The sequence below is a fragment of the Castor canadensis genome, chromosome 10 (genome assembly GCF_047511655.1).
Source record: "Castor canadensis chromosome 10, mCasCan1.hap1v2, whole genome shotgun sequence".
NCBI classification, from domain to species: domain Eukaryota; kingdom Metazoa; phylum Chordata; class Mammalia; order Rodentia; family Castoridae; genus Castor; species Castor canadensis.
In genome coordinates, this window is record NC_133395.1 from 85218072 (window position 1) to 85238322 (window position 20251).

General features: G+C 40.3%; 1 protein-coding gene across 9 annotated transcripts in view; it reads left to right on the forward strand.

The window, feature by feature from the left end:
• The window catches only part of LOC109685508 (phospholipid-transporting ATPase IB), a 583492-nt gene that overhangs the window by 287726 nt on the left and 275515 nt on the right, over window positions 1–20251 (forward strand). The window lies entirely within an intron of this gene.

A 20251-nucleotide genomic window follows, 5' to 3' on the forward strand; every position in this document is an offset into this window, starting at 1 on the left:
GGAAAGACATCTTTTTCTCCTTCTTGCTTTGGCTGCCTTCACAGGTCTTTGTGTGTCACACAGGTTGTCTGCTTAAGGACGTTGCAGGAAGGAGTTCAAACTGCAGTTGGCACAGAAAGAGGAAATTTCAAATTAAATACTGTGGCTGTCTACCAAATAGAAGCATAAATTGAGAAAGGGAATCTAGGAGAGTTCTCTGCTTTCCTGCTCTCAGAGACATTTCTTGGCTGATCTCACACCTACGATGAAAAAATTAACATGTAATTAAAAAAAACCACTTGTGCACTTCATATGTCCTTACTTGAGAATTTAAATGCGAGTTAAATGTAATTCGTGGCTTCAAACATAGGGTCAACCTTAACTTTCACTTTCTATCTTTAAAATGTAGTTCTTGTAAGACTCACCCTTTTCTCTAAAACAGAAGAAAAGAATTTTTTTCACAACATAACTTTTCTGGAAAATTGCTATGCATTTTTTATCAGTATTGATTCAGAGATGGGTGAATGTTATATAAAAATGGATAAATATCACCAAGTTAAAACAGTTTTAGGCAGTGAAAAAGGAAACAGTATAAGCGCTTATTAAATATTTTGCTGAAATTAGAATCAACCAGTTTTGCTAATGACATACTGTTCTACTCGAGTATTTTCTTTTTTAAAATAATTTTTATTAAGATATATTCTTTATACAAAGGAGGATTCATAGTGACAGTTCTAATTAGGCTTATATTGTACATGAGTTAGGTCACCCCCACCCGCTCTTCCCCACAACCCCTTCCCCGCCCACTTAAAACAATTATAAGAGGTTTCTTTGTTCTATTTTATCTAAGTATATGAAGCTCATCAATCATATACCCTCACCTCAATCTCCATCATTCCCCTTCCCCTTCCATTAGTATCTCCCACACACTGTACCTATTTTACAGTCCTGTCTTCTGTTACTAATATTGAAGTTGATGTTCAAAGAGGTTCTTCAATGTATTCCTGTCATGGTGTGCTTTCCTCTGGTCTGTTCAACCTTCCTTTACTCTTCCACCCCTCCCCCACTATTTTCCAACAGCTTTCAACACATATCCTCACATCCTCTACCTTCACAGATGTTATGTTTTATGATATTGTTGATGCTCTGTCATTCTCTTTTCTTTCCCTCCTTCCCCAACTTCCATAGAGTAGTCCCACTGTTACAAACATGTTCTACATATGAGTTTGTATATGATCATGCTTGTTTATGTGTATATGTTTATCTTTGGATCGATCTTCCATGTATGTGAGAAAATATGTGGCCTTTTTCTTTCTAAGCCTGACTTACTTCACTTAACATTGTGTTCTCCAATTGCATCCATTTCCCATGTAGTTAAAATCCTAACAAGGCTGCTGTGTGTGGCAGGGATGCTTTGCATTGTTTGTTGAGGTATAAACTGGTCAGTCCAAGAAGATCTCAGTCATGGGCTTGATACTTACATTATTCATTTCTAGTTGTCATGGGAGAATAAAGAGATAGAGGTGGTCTTTGCCCTAAAGTGCAAGTAATGAGTTCAGAAGTGAGTTCAGAGAATGTTTGAATATTAGCCTTACTTCTTTTTGGATCTCCTGACAGACAGCTCCAGTTCCTTGGATTTAGTCTTTGGTGAGGAAACGTGGTGACCCCCACGTTTCTATTTTGCCATATGCAATAGACTTCCAGTTCTTGATTTCCTATTCCTCAGCATTTGCTTTTGATGATCCCTCTCTTGAAGGGTTTTTTGTCTTTCTTTTACACCTCTCTTCTCTTCCTATTTATTCCATTCCTTTGTGGGCTCTCTTTTTGGTAGCCTTTGAAATGTCATGTTCCCAAGGTTTTGCCTTTTCTCCATATGTGCGTTCTGTGTATCCTTATAATCTTTTCCATCTTGTACATTTATGATTGTTCATGTCAGCTTTATGTAGAATCCTACAAAAACATTTTCCTGCAAGAAAATGTTTCAACATATGAGTAAAATGACCAGCACTTCCATTCATATGTATGTACCCAAAAAGAATTAAAAACAGGTACTCAAACAAACTTCCATATGCACTGTTCACAATAGCCCAAAGATGGAGACAACTCATGTCCATCAGTTCATGAATGATAAACAGTATGTTGTCTGTCCACATGGCAGAGTATTATTCAGCCAGACTAAGAAATGATACATACTGCAATATGGTCTTCCAGATGTTCAGGAACAGGCCTAATGAAAAACCAGTCACGATAAGATGGCATGTTGTATGATTCCGTCCATATGAAATACCCAGCATAGAAAAATCCATAGAACCAAATTGCTGAAGGTAGGAGGGAACCAAATTGCTGAGGGGAGTGACTGCTTCATGGGCATGAGATTTCCTTTTGAGGATGAAATGTTGTAGAACTGGATGTAGGTGATGGTGGTACTGCATTGTGGTTATGCTAAATGGCACTGAGTTTTTATGCTATAAAATGGTTAATTTTGTGTTATGTGAATTTTACCTCCATAAAAATATAAATGAAAACAATAATTGATGTATTTAAATGAAATACTCATTGAATAAAAAATGTTGGAATGAAATATTGCCAAGTGAAAGCAAATAAAAAGATGCTGAATCCCAGGCTCTCCTAAAAGCAAGCAAATCTAAACTCTAGGAATTTTATAAATACTCAGGTTGATTCTGGTGAGCACTCGGGGTTGAGGATGATGGCTTCCCCCAATCTTCTTGTCCACTGTGGTTCCTCTGTTGAATTTCAGACCTAGTATCCATCTGTGTCCAGGACTTTTTCATACCTCTCCTCCACTCCTGCATTTTTTGGGTACCTTAAATTCAAAATGTTATCAGCAGCATTAATCATAATCTCTCTGCTTATATCTCACCACTTCTGCACCTGCTGATCTTCACAGTCCGATGTCCCCCTCGATGGCTTCCTCCTCCTCTCAGGTACCAGAGCCTTTTGATGGCATCGTAGCCATCCTTGCTTATTCTAAGCAAGGAATCTTGAAGGAGATGGAGCCATGAAAGCAAAGTATTAAACTGAGGTCAAAATGTCCAGTCTTTTCATTTGTTGATCTGTGATACGCATTGTCTTATTTATATAAATGAAGAAATAAAGGCCTCAGAACGAACTCATATCATGATGCCCACGGTCTCAGCTGGTAATGGAGTAATTGGCCTAGTGCCTTGGTGCTGAGCGTGTCAGGACTGTGATAGTCTTGTTGGCTATATAACCACCTCACTCGTATGTGTGTTACTGTTAATACTCACAACTTCATGTAAGAGTTTTTGTTTTTACCTTAGTTTTCAAGTTCAGAATGCTTCAGTGTGAACTCTTACAGGATTCTTCATTTTCCAAAGGGATAAAAGTCATGGAGAAAATCTGTAAGCCATTTTCAATATGTTCAAGAAAGACTTCTCTGTTTTCTCTTCCCCCTTTCTCATTTTTCCTTTTTCTTTGAAGTCTTTATTTTTGTCAAAATGGAGATAAATTTTGTAGCAGAGTCTACCAGGGGGTGAGCAGCCTTTGACCTCTTGAGAGCATTAGAACTCTTAAGTGACTGTCTCATCAGGAAGAGAGTCATGAAAGAATCATCAGTGTACCCGACATGAGGAAGTTGGTGATGGCCCCTCCACAGTCCCCTGCAAGTACAGGTGATGCTGGTGGCCCCCAAGCCCTGCCTCTAGTGAGTATGATTTATGGCTCTGTGTCTCTGGGCAGGAGATGAAGCTGAAGGAGTGCCTCACAGCAGGGATTTCCACTGGACGTGCAAATTAAGGGTTGCAGAAGACATCATTTATTTTCTCGGATGTGTTTAGACTTCTGTCTCTCAGGAGAAAGTCACAGATATACATGCAAAATGCATTGTGATACCAAGGATATGAAGACTGTTGAGAGAAAAAGGCAGTGGGTTCACTGGGTGTCTTAAGAGATTTTAGGTTTATTTTTCTAACTCTAAGAATGATTTATATTTCTTGTAAAAAGAGAAATTAGAAAATACACATAAGTGAGAAGAAAGAAAACAGCCACCAACTATTGATTCACTGTTAAGAACTGGTACTGCAGTCTAGATCTCTTTCTGCATTCACAATATGCTATTCTACAGTAAACAGTTCCTGCAGTAGGAATTACAGCAGTAATATAAAATAAGTCTTAGAGAAGCTGAATAGTGTTTTGTTGTAGGAAAACACAATAAATACTTTTTGTCTATTTCTGGTTGATGGATATTCAGGTAATGGGTTTTTTATTATTATTATTATGAATAGCACTAAGAAGAAGATTTTTGCAGCTACATCTTTGCAAAGACATGTGGTAACTTCCATAAAATATGAATGGATTCAAGAGTAAGCACCATGGAAATGTACAAAGGCTTGGCACCCTTCTCCTCAGAAAGTAAAGTTATTGAACTTGAGATGGCCACCCATTTTGTCCTGCTGGGATAGGCTTGTTTGTATTTAGTAGAGTAGGTTGGGCTTTGAGCTCCAGTTTTGTGACAGGATGTATGTATACATATACTGAACCCCCATAAAACAGAGCAAGGAAAGGAAAGACCAGCATAGAATGCTGTACTGAACAGAAGCCCAGCATTTAAGCACTTTGGTGGGGCCTCATTCCACCAGCAGGGAGCCTTCTACCATGTTCCTTTCTCAAGCCTCTCTTCAGACAAGACTCACTTGCCAGCATCCAGAATCCAGGGCATCTGCCCTGCCTTTCTCCTACTGAGTATAGAAAAGAATTGGCTCTTCTAGTTGACTCTCTTCCCAGATTAGCATTTCACATTAATGAGGCGTGATGGACAGTAGGAAATCAGAACGCCAGGCGTTTTGTGTGTGGTATCCTTCAGCCCTTGAGCCTCACACAGAATTATGTCAAAACAGGAATTCAGACGCAGTAATTAGGATTGTACCACCAGTTGTGTTTTGGTTGGCGTCCACACTGGTAGGGATCCAATCATACACTTGCAAAAACAAAACTTTTCTTTAGTTTCTTTCTTGATGTGATTTCTCATTATCATGCCTAGTTAGTTATCTGCCAGCTTCCTCTGTTGACATTTATTGCAGGGAGCATTATTAACTTGTCGAGTTTGTAAGCCTGCCCTTTGGCTGTTTGATGTTAAGGCTAAGCATATATTTGCACATTTGTTGATTAAGTGCAATTAAGGTAGAATTCATTTTCAGACAGTTGGGTTTTCTTTTCACATTTAGCTCTAACATGAATACTGTTATTTGAATGACTAAGGTAATCGTCTTTGGTCCTCACAGGCTTTATTATTATTCTGCTAAGGCTGAGTATCCTCAGATGGAATGATTCTTTAGAACTATCTTGAGTAAAGACAATTTCTAGAATTTGAAAGTTTAAGAAAATATTTTCTACCCATTTCTAAATTCTGTTAGAAATGTACCTTTTTTATGTCGTCTATACTTTTGTTTTTTATTGTCATTTTTGTTGTACTCTACTGAGGTAAAAATATTTGTTTATTTATTTATTTTGGTACTGGGGTTCGAACTCGGGGCCTCATACTTGCTTCAGGAGGTCCTCTGTCACTTGAGCTACTCTGTCAGTGAGACATACCTTTTTTAGTATGTAAAAAATAGCTCCGTGAACCATTTTAGGGACCTGAGAATGTTGAGACTTGGGAGTATTAATCCAATGTAGGAAAAGAAAGTAGTTTCTAATTAGAAAAAAAAAAACATTTATTAATCTTTTTGAAATCCAATTTAATTCTGATGATAACATGTTTAGAAATGAAGGACTATTTTCATTTTAAATAATTCTTGCACCAAATAATTTATACCAGTCACTCTTACAGATCAAATTTGATGAATAAGGATTCTGATGTTTTGATTCCCGTTCATTCAAAAGCTGTAGCTAGAGGGGGAGGCTGCTAGGGGATTGAACCGAAGGCCTTGAAATACCTCTGAGCTACATTGCTAGTCTAAAAGTCACATATTATCGCTCTATAAACTCTTTCAGGTGAGAAACAGAAAAATTAACCTGTCAACATTGTTGCTCATGTATTGAACTGATAAAATGTGGTGGGGAAATATATCATACATCTGGCAGAAACGTGGGTAAATATTTAGAATAAGGTAAAAAAAATTAGGACGCTCTTCTGTAAGAAAATCTGCTATGAGCAATCAGGCCATAAACATGAAAAGACTGTCTACCACGAGGCATTTGATCATAGAGCTTGACCTACAACAATATGCTATGTAATTGAGAACACATCTCTTAGGAGATCTTTGTTTGTAAAATTGTATCACTTTTCTTCTATAATGGAATTGCTTTTCTGTGTGGTTCTGAAACATGATTTACGCAGCAGAAGTTCCCTTCGTTTGGCTGTCACATTAGTGTTTCTGTATAGAACCTCGGTGACAGACTGGGCCACGGGAGCAACAAAGACCTTTCTTCTTTTAGAGTAGTCTAGGAATTACGGTAATAGGGTCTGTGCTCCCATCCGTCCACTCTGCTGCTTTCAGCACACCGGGACCCATGTGAGGCGCCAGAAGGCCTCACAGTCACGTCACTTTTCAAGCTTTTCCCCGTGTGTGTTTTTTTCTCTCCCTGTGTTCATGAATGATTAATTCATTGCTGCATTCATTCTTGACAATGTTGCTTGCCAAATGAAACAGGGTGATATGAGGCCAAACTGTGCTTGAAAACTCTGAAGCAGAAGCTCATAATATTTGGCATCTTTCCCACTAGAAAAACAAACCAGAAAAAAGTTAGGAACAGAGCTTAATTAACCATGTGGAATATGTCCTGAATATTTATACCCCCAAGTCTTGCCTTGTGATGGTATTTGTACTTAAAGTGCTTTTTCCTCTCTTCCTTGTGAAGTAGTTCAGAATGTGTTTCATTAATACAAGAAAGTGTCATGTTAACTTTCATTATGAAAAAAGTTCCCTTCTCCTGACAATGCTGACACCTTTCTGATTGAGAGGATACAAAGTAGCTCTCATGTTAATTGGTCCCAAAGAAAATTACGTTATTCATTTTCCTGCTGGCACATCTGATGCTTTCCCTCATTCATCACTTCTTGAATTATCAGTGCTCTCCCCTTCCTGATCTTAATAGCCAGGATTCCTCCGATGACTTCAGAAACTGTTTGGCACCGGCAGTCCTGGAGTCTCTACAGACCCTGGCTTGACTAGGGGCCTCAGGACCACGGTTAGGCAGAACTGTAACCAGCTCTGCTGCCCAGACCATTCGCTTCTAAGTTTTAAATCGCTGTGACTCAGTCAGCTGCTTTGTTTGTTTGTTTCCAAGAGTTCTTAATTCTCTTTATTTGGTCCCATCTTGGGCCACAGCTGTCCACAGTTACTATGTCAGATGATGGAGCTAACTAAAGTTGCCAAATTTGGGGGGCCTGTGATCTTCTTGAGTTTCATGTTTGGTGATTTCTAAGCTCATTACCAGTGTCACCTGCAGAACTCTGCAGGGACAGCTGAGATTGAGAGTGTCTGCTGAATGATTCGGTTTCTGTTGTTTCTTGTTAATCAGTTGACTGAACTCTGCCACAGTTCCAGGGCTGAATTGTCTCCAGTGGTTTTATTCGTGACAGACCTGAAATGAGAGGGAGGAAGACAGAGGAAAGACAGACACACATCCCCCACCCACACCCTTCCATCAAATTCCTGATGCCTAGGTCATCTGAGAAAAACAGAGAAAGCATTTCTTCTTCTTCTTTGCTGTATTCATACTGGTGTCTTTCACCACTTGACTCACCAATCATTAAAGACCAAAGTAAATACACCAGCTTGAAGATAATCCTTTACAAACATATAAGCCCCAAGTTAAAACCAACTGTCAATCATTAGTGCATTTTTCCTGACTTTTATTTGTTCTAGTAAATGGGTGTTGTTTGAAGATACTAGCATTTGAGGAATTAAAAGTCCTATATGTTAGCACAGTATTTTGCCTTTTTACAGATTCTTGACCCATAACTTAGTATTTTCTGCTTATAAAATCATGATGAATATGTGTTGAATTTTATTCCTGAAACAGAAAATAACAACAGTAAAGGAATGGAAGTTCTACATGGAAACATGAATGTGTGGATATACATTTAAATTGTCTTTTTCTGATTGGACTTTGATCACATGACAAAGCGAGAGCACACAAGGGAGGTGTGAGGATAGGTAAAACACCTAAAAACTAGATAGCATTTGTTGCTCTCAACGCAGAGAAACTAAAGCAGATACTTTAAAGCAACTGAGGCCAATAGGAGAAGGGGACCAGGAACTAGAGAAAAAGGTTAGTTCAGGAAGAATTAACTTAGACGGTAACACACATATACAGGAAATCAGTGCAAGTCAACTCCTTGTATAGCTATCCTTATCTCAACTAGCAAAAACCCTTGGTCCTTCCCATTATTGCTTATACTCTCTCTTGGACAAAATTAGAGATAAGGGCAAAATAGTTTCTGCCGGGTAGCGAGGGGTAAAGGGGGGGTAAGGAAGGGGGTGGGGGGGAAGGGGGGAGAAATGACCCAATCATTGTATGCACATATGAATAAAATAAAAATTTAAAAAAATTGTCTTTTTCTAAATTCTGATGTTTCCTACTAAAATAGGAATTTTGAATTATCAAACCTGGGAATAAATATAATATTAATGAAGGGAATGGATTTTTTTAAGAAGAAATAAATGAATGGGGTATAATGTTAATTTACTTTTTTTTTCCTTTTAATTGACATAACTATACATATAAATCATTTATGGGGAAATGGGACAATAATTTGATACATGGATACATCTGTCCTGATGAAGTCAGGGCAATGGGCATTTCATCTCAGACATCATTTCTGTGACCTGGGAATCTTCGGATGCTTCCTTTCTAGTTATTTGAAAACATATTGTAAGTTTCTGTGAACTACAGTAGTTCCCCTACTGTGTCATAGAATCCTGGAATTAATTCCTTCTGTATATTTTGGTACCAATTATCTCACATCTCGCCAACATTCCTCCCCACGCTTCCTAGTATCTAGTGACTACTGTTCTACTCCTTTTTTCTATGATGTTGACTTATTTTAACTTCCACAAGTGAGGGAGAACATGAAGTATTTGTCTTTCTGGGCTTGGCTTATTTCACTTAACGACAGTTCCATCCATATCATCACAAATGAATGACACCCCACGTGTGTCTTCTTTACCTGTTCATCCTTGGATGGGTTGCATACGTTGGCTGTCATGAACAGTATTGGCATTAACAAGCGATTGTAAGTGTCTCTTAGAGGCACAGTGATTTCATTTACTTTAGATTTATGCTTGGTGGTGGGGTTGCTAGATCACGTGGTTGTTCCTTTTCTTGTGTTTTGAGGATTCTTCATACTGCTCCCCATAACGGTGGACTAATTTACATTCCCACCAACAGAGTAGGACACTTTTATCTTCCTGGCCATCCTCAACACATTTGCAGTTTTTTGTCTTTTTGATAACAGTCATTCTGACTGGGGTGCGTGTAAAAGGACTTTAATGATACTTTGGATCTGAGTTCCTATTCCTGTGTTCCCAACACTTATAGTCAGAAAAGTTAAAGCAATTTGGGAGGATTCTTCTATGGTCATATTTGTGTTTCCTTGACTTGAAAGCCTCTGCCCCAGGCCCTCCATTGTTGGGGTCTGGCATTTCTCCTTCAGATTGTGTCAAGATAAGAATTTCTTTGGCTAAATTTAGGTAATGTAGCCTTATAGGCCTTCTTCTGATCTGTTTTGTCCTGTGAAATATTTGACCCTATTTTATTTTTGAAATGGTTTCATCCCAGTGTGGTCAGACAGATGTCCCACGCTGCCGGTGTCTCCCAGCAGCACTGCCCAGGCCAAGGCAGAGCTGCCTGCTGTGAAGGGCTGTTGGGTAGGCACCAAGGGCACAGTGCTCAAGACGGGGACACAGTCCGGTGGGAGTCCACGTGCAACATGATGTGAGACACATCAGAGGGGGCCTGGGACTGTGTCTGGCGGGAAACACTAACAGCACAGTGATGCCACCCTCACTTTGTCCTGAGCCCTGTGCTGAGAACCATAGTGTGGATTACCGTTGCTTCATGCTTTATGGAAATGAGGCACAGATGAGCCGTCCCTGAGGCTGTCGCTGTCAGTGAATGATGCCGGGCTCTGAACGCACATGGTCTGTCAGAGCTCAGATCTTCAATGTCCCCCAAGGCCCATGTGCTAAAGGTTGATCATGAGCCTGGAGCACCACTGGAAGGTGGTGGAACCTTTAGGAAGTGAGCCCAGTGAATGAAGTTATGTCCCTGGGGGTGGCCTTTAAAGGGGATATTGGGATGCTGCTGCCCCTTCTCTGCTTGGCTGCCATGAGGTGAACAGGCTTCTACCAACGGGCACTCCTGCCATTAGGTACTGAGCACCACGGGCCCAAAGCAACAGGGCCAAGTGATATGGACGAACACTGAAAGTACAAGCCATGATAAACCTTTCCTCCTTATAAGTTGAACATCTCAGGTATTTTGTCACAGCAATGGAAAGCTGATTAGCACAGAGTCTTAAGTCCAGAGTCCAGGCATAAAGGCTTTATTCTGAAGATAATGGGGAAGAGACAGGTGTGGTGGCTCATACCTGCATTCTCAGCTACTTGTGGGGGCAAAAAGCTAATGAGACTCCATCTCAAAGAACATGCTGGTGTGGTGGTACATGCCTGGAATTCCAGCTATGCATGAGATGGAGTCCAAGGAAGTCCAGTAAGTCCTTGGGGTCCAAGGCTGAGGAAAAATATGAGACCCTATGTGAAAAATAACTAAAAAGCAAAAAAGGGCTGGGATAGTGACTGAAGTGATAACAACACCTGCCTTACCAAGCAAGGCCCTGAATTTAAACCCAGGTACCACCAAAAAAGAAAAAGAAAAAAAAGCAATGAGGAGGAGTTGAAATTTTTTAAGTGGAGTTACAGAGCTCATGTGTTTTGGGAGAAAGCAGCAACTTGAAGGTCAGGTGAGAATATATACATTAGGGCTGAGTTGCTTATTAGACTTGAGTTAGCGACCAGGACCTGAGCTAGGGGACAGGTTGCCTGAGTGCTCGGTAGGCTTTTGTTTGTTTGTTTTTAAACAAGGTGGACTTAATTTCCAACTTCTCTGAAGTATGCCATCATTAGGGAGTGGAATCAGTACGTCTTAGTGATGAATGCAGTTGGACCAGAGGACTGGGGAGACCTGAGGATTGTTGTAGGGCAGGCCATGGTGGGGGGAACCCTGAGGAGGGATTCAGTTCCAGTGTTTCCAGGTGCTGCCCAGGCCATATTCTCTCAGGTATGGTCTGAAGCCATACCATGATTCCTTATTTACTCCTCCATACCTGGCACTTACTGGATGCCCAGTTTTGGCTACTCACTATCATGTGTGTAGCTATAGGAGGACAAGGAGAGAGGCAAAGACTCAATACAGACTCATTCCTGGGCTGGCTTGTTTTACTTCCGCTGGACTGGGGTTTGCCTTTAGCTTATGCACGGGGAGTGTGCAGGCAGTCCCCACTAGACGAGCATTCCTGTCGCATCTTCCGATTTGCACAGAGCCACAAGGGTCTGTATTTTCAGGAAGTTGAGGTGGTCTATACTGCTTAGCATTCCCTGGAGCCTGAAGGACAAGCCTTGCGGCAGTCCCTCCATCTACATGCACACTCGGGTTGGGGGGAGTGTCATGGCAGTGAAGGATCCTTTTAGTGTCCATTCTGGGTAAAAGGTTTGTTTGGTGTAGGATCGGATCCACCTGCCCCTAATGGCAAGGCTGATTGTGGGGGTTTGCTGGAACTCTGAGGGGGTCGGAAGGACCACATCACACGAGAAAAAGATGCAGCAATCGATTCTGCTAGTGTAGACAAAAGGCTGTGAAAGCCAGGTGCTGGTGGCTCATGCCAGTAATGCCAGCTACTCAGGAAGCAGAGATCAGGAGGATTGTGGTTCAAAGCCAGCCTGGGCAAATAATTCATAAGACCCTATCTTGAAAAAACTCACCAAAAAAAGGGCTTATGGAGTGGCTCAAGGTTTAGGCCCTGAGTTCAGACCCCAGTACTAATAAATAAATAAATGAATGAATGAATGAATGAATGGCTGTGAAAGGAAGCCTCTGCTCAGGCTATTAATCAAAGTTGGTACTATAGCTATTTTTGATCATCTGCCATTGCCTCATACAAGCTCTGAATTGTGGATGTAAAAAGTCAAAAAGTGCCACGTGGGTGGGAAAGTTGCACGGTGCCTGCCATTCCAACGAAGAGAAGTTATTTCATTTGATAAAAAGCAAACAGCAGGAAGAAGAAAGAACTAAAAAGTCATTGCATTTAATTTACTGTGCCACTTCTTCCATTAAAACAATCCTATGATTAACGTGATTTATTTTGTGTTAGCAGAAGTTTAGCAGTTTAATCCTTAAAATATAGATGGTGCTCGTTGTGTAGAGTCCTGTACTTTCTAAAAATGATGCCTGCTTCTCTTTCCTAACTTCTTGCCTTTGTCAGAGCATTCCATGTTTTGATTTTGATGTGAGTTTAAGACAGCAGAAACTGCTTCTGTTTCCAGCTTGAAAGGCATTTTATAATTCTGTGTAACAAATTTCATCATTCTCACTAGGTCTGTTATTTCTGATAGGACTAAGGAAGGCAAGCTTTATTGACTTAGGAATTTCACCAGTTCGTATGTATTACATTGTTCAAATTTATTTTAACGTGTCTACCAAAAGATGGTAATTTAGAACAAATTTATATTAGCCTGCCTTTCAAAATCCTAAAGTCAGTCAGCGTTGTTAGCATATTGCTTTCATGTGGATGTTGTATGGGAAAATACTCATTGCTCTGGACTGAGATTCTCTGTCAAGATTCTAGAAACGTCCAACCTGAATCTATTAGTCACTGTTAGTGACTCATAAGTTTTTCTTGTTTATGACTTAGTACTTTTTCTGTGACCATTTTGCAAATCTTTATGTCTCTAAGGAACAATCTCAAAGGATTGTTTTGTATGTAGCTTACACTGTGTTTTTTTTTTTAAATCTGTCTGCATGTGTGCAGAATGAACATTGAGGATATATTCCACAAAGATGGTCCCAGAAGAACCCTGTGCCCTGGGTTCTGCGGGTATAGCTATTACCACAGCTGCCCAGATGTACAGGGCCTCTGCTTCCATGGGAGCGGGATCTGGAAGAAGTCCTGGACAGTAAGAATTACGTGGGTCAGGTGGAGATGTAGCCAGTGGTAGCAAGGCCCAGTACCAAACAGATACTTTGACCTCTTGTGTGTAATAGCTTGTGGATGGGGATTTCTGTGCCTTAAGGGCCCAGAGTTTGGTGGTGCAAGAGCACCACCAAAGCATATAGGCCTCATGGGCACTGTCCCCTTGCTTTCCACTCCCCAGCCCAGGTTCATGTTTGTTGGGCAACTGCCTTGTGAACGTGTTGTCTTGGGCATGATGGTAAAGATGAGGGTGAGGCAAGCTGGGCAGAAGCACACAGGTCTGCAGGTCTGGCTGGAATTGCCTTGATCCTTGGTAAGCACATTACAGAACCTTGAAAAAGTTTTAGCCAAATAGCAATGTAGGCAGATACATTTCTTTTTTTTTTTTTTTTTTGATATGTTGTACTTTTATTATCATTTTTTTTTCATTTTTCTTTTATTATTCATATGTACATACAAAGCTTGGTTCATTTCTCCCCCCTGCCCCCACCCCCTCCCTTACCACCCACTCCGCCCCCTCCCTCCCCCCCCCAATACCCAGGCAGAAACTATTTTGCCCTTATTTCTAATTTTGTTGTAGAGAGAGTATAAGCAATAACAGGAAGGGACAAGGGTTTTTGCTGGTTGAGATAAGGATAGCTATACAGGGCATTGACTCACATTGATTTCCTGTGCGTGGGTGTTACCTTCTAGGTTGATTCTTTTTGATCTAACCTTTTCTCTAGTACCTGTTCCCCTTTTCCTATACATTTCTTTTTAATAGCAGCTTTATTGAGATATATTTCACACATTTGAAGCATGCTCTTCAGTTGTTTTTAGTGTGCTCATAGAATTGGCTTCCCTGTAGTTCATTTGAGAACCTTTGCATCGCCCCTAAGAGAATCCCACTGTCATTAATCTTCCAGTTCCTCAGCCCCTGTCCTCACCCAACTCTAGCAACCACTCATCTCCTTGCTGCTATAGGTGTTCCCATTCCAGTGTTTCCTGTAACTGAAATGACATAGCCTTTGTGACTAACTTCTTTCTCTTACCATGTGACATTCAAGGCCGCCTGTGCTGCAGCATTTCATTTTATCTTATTGCCCCAAAGTGTTGCATCATCTGGGTGTACCACAAGTCATACGCTTTCATATCCTTTGGTGGCTGTCTGAGCTGTCTCCTCTTTGGGATGTGGTGAACAATGCTACTGCTAATTTCACATGCAAATATTTGTGTGGATCTTGGTGTGGAATTGTGGGGCATAAGACAGCCCCATGCAGTCATTGAGCCAAACCCTTCTCCAAATGGGCTGGACTTTTTTTACACTCTCCCTAGCAATGTGTGAGGGCTCCAGTTTCCCCAGGGCCTTGCTGAAACTTCTTGTCTTTTTTGTTCTAATCATCGTAGTGGTTATAAATTAGTATCTCAGTTGTGTTTGTCTTTTTTTAAATTGTTGTGCTTGGGGGTACACTGTGGCATTTACAGAAGTTCTTACAATACATCAAATATATCATAGTTGAATTCACCCCCTCCATTCTCCTAATTCCTCCCCCCATTCCTGGAATAGTTTTAACAGGTCTTGTTTTTCCACTTACATGCGTGTACGCACAGTATTTGCACCATATTCACCGTCCCACACCCTTTACTTATATTTTCCTCCCTCCTGGTGGTACCAACTCCCAGACAGGACCTTTTGAAAAAATGTATTTTTGCTTTTTTAAGATAACTTTGCAGGGAATTTCCTTGTGACACTGCCATGTCTTTATGTATTATCACCCAAATTGGTTCATCCCTCTATTTTTCTCCTTTCTACCTTATAGAAAAAAAGTATATCAACCATATTCACCTTCTTAATTTCCTTCTTTTACCCTCCCTCTCTCATTAGTGACCTCCCTTAGTGTGATCTGTTTTTCATAATATTGCTGTATTTGTGTTAGGCCTATAATCCACATATGAGAGAAAACATGCAGCCTTTGGCCTTTTGGACCTGGCTAACTTCACTTAAGATGATGTTTTAAAGTTCCATCCATTTACCTACAAATAATGAAATTTCATTCTTTATGTTTGAATAACATTTCATTGCATATACATACCACATTTTAAAATCTGTTTATCAGTTGTGGGCATCCTGGCTGTTTCCATAACTTAGCTATTCTGAATAATGCTTCAAGTAAACATGGGTGTGCAGGTGTCTTTGTAGTAACCTGACTCATATGCCTTCAGGCATACCCTTAGGAGTGGTGTTGCTGGATTACATGGGAGTTTTACTTTTAGTTTTTTGAGGAGCCTCCATACAGTTTTCCATAGTGGTACTAGCTTACGTTCCTACCAGCAGTGTATATGGGTTCATTTTCCCCACATCCTCGCCAACATTTGTTGTTGTTTGTGTTCTTGATGGTAGCCATTCTAACAGGGGTGAGGTGGAATCTTAGTGTGGTTTTGATTTGCATTTCTTTATGGCCAGGAATGGTGAGCATTTTTTCATGTGTTTTTTGGCTGTTTGGACTTCTTCCTTTGAAAAGGCTCTATACAGTTCATTTGCCCATTTCTTCATTGGTTTATTGATTTTGGGGGAGTTTAGTTTTTTGAGCTCCCTGTATATTCTGGTTATTAATCCCTTGTCAGATGTATAGCTTCAGTGTGTTTTAATTTGTATTTCCCTAATGACTAATTAATATTGTTCACCAGCTTTTCATGTGTTTGTTAGTCATTTGTATTGTGTCCTTGAGAAATATCTAGTCTTTTGCCTATTTTTAAATTAGTTTGTCTTTAATATGAAGTTGGAAGAATTCTTATTTAGTGCAGATGCAAGTATAATAAAATGTGTAATCTCAAATCTTTTCTCCCACTTAGTGGATTGTTTCCGCTTTCTTGTCAAATCTCAGTTAATTTTGGTGACTCTCAGTTTATCTACCTTTTCTTTTATTGCCTGTGCTTTAGATGTCATACCTAAGAAATCATTGCGTGATCTAAGGTCATGAAGATAAACTTCTATGTTTTCTGCTATGAGTTTTGTAGTTGAGCTCTTGCATGTAAGTCTAATCCATTTTGATTTATTTTTGCATATGTTGTGAGGAAAGCTTCTGACTTAATTTTTTTCCATGTGGATATTCAGCACCATTTGTTGGAGAAAGAATCCTTTCCTCATTGAATGGTCTTGGCTTGGTATGCATTTTTTTTTCTTTTATTCATATGTGCATACAATGTTTGGGTCATTTTGGTATACATTTTTTAAAGATCACTCTTTCCTACAGTATAGAGAAGGGTTTGAAGAAGGGGAGAGTCAGAAGGGAAGATCCATTTGACAAATACTCATTTAGGTCTTCTTTGTTGAAATCTTTCTTTGCTGTGGTAGTGAGCAAGTCAGATGTAGCTCCAGCCTCGTGGAGCTTACATTCTGATATTAAGGACAAGAGAGGCAAACCTAACAGGAAAAAAAAGAAGAAAATCAGATGAGGTGATAAAAACTAAAAGGAAAAAAACAGTTCTGTGAGTTATAAGTCATATGGGTACTGAATGTATAAAGAGTCAATTCCTGGTTTAGTTTTTCCTTCAGTCTTAAATGTGTCTACACCTGGGTTGAACATGCCAAGTTGTACATAAGTTGGGTAGAGTGTAGCCAGGTAAATAGTCTTTTGTGCAAAGAAAGGTGCCTCTACTCATTGTTACCTGGTGGGTGTATGCCTCCGTTATCAATGGGCTTAACTTCATGTGTGTATCTGACTGCTGGAAGCATTGCCAGGAATGGTAGCCTGGCATCATGATTTCATTCATTGATTCATGGCATTCACCCATCAGCTCATGCTGGCATTGATTATGGAGGTGAAGGAAATGAACAGATTTGAGAGTGAGATGGAGAGGATTTGCAATCACGTGTGCAAGGTGAGAGTGAGGAAGAGGGAGTGGACAGGGGCCTGGGGATGGGTTTTATTACCATAAAAACAGGGTTTTTATGGTAATAGTCATTGAGCCCTGAGAATGGGCTAGGCATTCTACACAGCACTGTCTAGGTATATTTTATGCAGTACTCAAAAAAATATTTATAGAAAAAATCCTATAAGGCAGACAGTACCACCATCAGGCAGATAAAACTGTCCTAGGGAAACAAGACAGATAAAGCCATGACTGTGGGAGATAAGTGACTCAGCATAGGTCACAAAACTGAAACTTGGTTAATGGTGATGCCTTTTGTGATTTAGTAAACTTCCTTTACCTTGTTAGTTCTTTACAAACAGTATCCAAAGATTGCATAAAAATACATATGACTGTTGCAATCAAATATCTAGCAAAGAAATCTGGAGGGAAAAAAATCAGATAAAATAACTTTCCCAAAGATCCCAAGCTTCACATGCTGGCTGTCTGTCTTCTGATGGCCATATCTCCTTCCTGGGAGACTAGTCCCAACCTACCACCGTCTTGGTATATTCAATTCTGGCCTTAGCACCTGTTCAACTTCTAGTACTTGATGCTGTGCCAAGTGCCTGATGGACACAGGTTGATTCTTAAATTGAAACAAATCTTGCTTGCCATTGGCATTTTCATTTCTTTCCTCTTTCTACACAATGCATTGTTTATTACGGTGCTTAGAAGTCCAGGTTGAGAAGGAAAAGGAAGCGATATTGTAAGTATCTGGGCGTTAGATGGAATGGATGGCAGAAGGCCTCTGACAATGGTGTGTGTGCCTGTTCTGAAATTATGCCACGTGTCCCCCAGCACCTTATCCCTTGATGTCAGTACTGGATAGGTCATTGGATTTTAATTCATGTGGTGGTGGGAGTTTTAGGGTAGAATAGTAATAATAGGAAAGTTGAACTGAAGTCACTTTCTTGTCATAATAGAGCAAATATTTCAAAACTGGGTGCATAGAAGTTCCTTGAGTTGGAGCAAGTTTTGTTTAAAAACTTTATAAAATTTATTAAGGAACATCTTAATATCTCAGGACTTTGACCAGAAAAATGAAAATAGCTACACCTGTTAATAAGTAGAGTTTTCACCTTTTTATTTCCCTAATATCCTGAATCTCTTGGCTCTTTCTTACCTCTGTCATGTTTTTAATTATGGATGCTGGCTGGTGTGCAAAGTCAAGAACCTACTTGCTATTATTTTACTGCTGTACTATTTATTGTGTCTAGAGAAATACTGAGTTTTATTTTATTGTATTTTATTTTTGCCTGATGAGCTACAAAAGTCAGTGTTGTACTAGAAAAATTTCTGGGAAGCATCGTCAAGCATACCTCCTGAGGCAGTGTGTGAGTCTGGGAAAGGAGACCAGACTTTTTAACCAAGAATAACAAAGATGAAAACACCACTAAGTTGTTTGGAGGTTGTTTTTTTTTCTTTAAATTGGCTTAAAAATAAAGGCTTAGATATACGTACTGTTTTATTTAATGACAGTGAAGCTGTCTTTTGTAATTGGCTACAAGCAGTGCTTATAACTATACAGACAGATGGACCATGGACAAAGTGGTGTTAAATGGTGGAGGGAGTGAGGGGCCAGGCCTCTGCTCGTACATAAGAGCCTATCTGGTAGTGTGGACAACCAGTGGCGTTTCCAGCTTCTCAGGGTTTTAGCAGCCTCCCTTGTTCTGCCCTATGTGTGAGGACTCTGTTCGTGCAGAACGTGCAGATATTTCCAGGAACACTTCCCTTCCTGGGTTTCCTTGGCTAAACCGAGACTCCGTGTGTGTGTATCCAACATGAGACAGAGAAAGACTTCCTAACTGGGCTCTAGGCTTCCATTTTGAAATGTCTTTCCACTTTATTTCTTCAAAACTAAAATGGCTACACAGCCTCACAGCCCCATGCTGCTTGGGCAGCTGCTCCTTCTCCTTCAAGGGAGTGCCCATTTTTATTAGGCAGTTCTCAGTGACAAGCAAAATCAAATCACCTGTTGCTTGGCATGATTGGCATTTTCTAAGGCAACTTCAGTCTCCCTTGGGTCCATGTGGGTAGTCAGCAAAAAGATCTCTGTAAACTAAAGAAGACAGTGGGGGGATTATGGATAATGGTAGACAATTCTGAGTAAGGATTTCTGGAACAGTTGTCACCTTGGTGAATTTCCACTGCATGCTATGAGCTGAAGTGGCAGGTCAGGTAGGCTGGATCTCTTAACATGCATTCCAGCCTCTGCCCTCCACCTCTGCCTGTGCTGCAGAATCTGGAGGGCTGATCATCATGTTTCCAGTGTGGGTTCTGGAAGTGCATTAGTTAGCTGGTCAAATTCACTTGTATAAAACTTGAACACAGAACACAACTAAGTGGAGAGATAGTATAGTGGAGATCTCAGTTTGCTGGCCTGATTGACAGGTAATTTGGGCCTCCCTAGGGGCCACATGTGAACTGGTGCTTGGAGGCACAGGTTGGGGACAGGGTCTCCCTGGAGACCTGGTCACCTGAGTGTGGTGGGGGCAGTTTTCCCGGCAGCCTGCTCTGTGATGGAGTTGGGGATTCCTGGCTCATTTAGGGAACCCAGCCCAGTGACTGTTCCAGTCTTTATACTGGTTTTTTACCCCTGGTTCCTGTATGATCTTACCTTTTAATTTAAATACCCACCGTGGTTTCTGTATCTATATATGTGAACTCTGATAAGGACTTTCCTACACGGACAAGTTTTCAGTAGTTGAGTAAGGAAAGGCATCTGTTTTTGTGGATGTTGGGAAATGCCATATTAGATTCTTCTCTTCCTCTGGCTATCTGCTTTATATACATGGTGGCCCCTTCCTTCATACAGGAAGGAAATTCTAGAATATTCACTGATGACAGTCTCAATTTCCCATTCCTTTGCGTGTGAATCCTCTGAATATTTCCCATTTCTTTACTTTCTTGTCTCCCCTAGCCATTGCCTATGATCAATTCTTGCTTCTTGATAATCATTCCCTTTAGGTCTAACTTTTTATGCAGCCCTCAGCAAGGCCCTGGCTCTAACCAGTGCAAGCCATGGACACCTTCTTTTTCCTTTGAAACAACAGCTTTATTGAGATACAGTTCATATACCAAACAATCTAGCCACTTAGGTGTATACTTTTATGGTTTTTAATATGTCCACAGATATATACAATTACCTTCACATTCAGTTTTAGACCTTTTCATCACCTCAAAGAGAAACCTGTACCCTTTTGC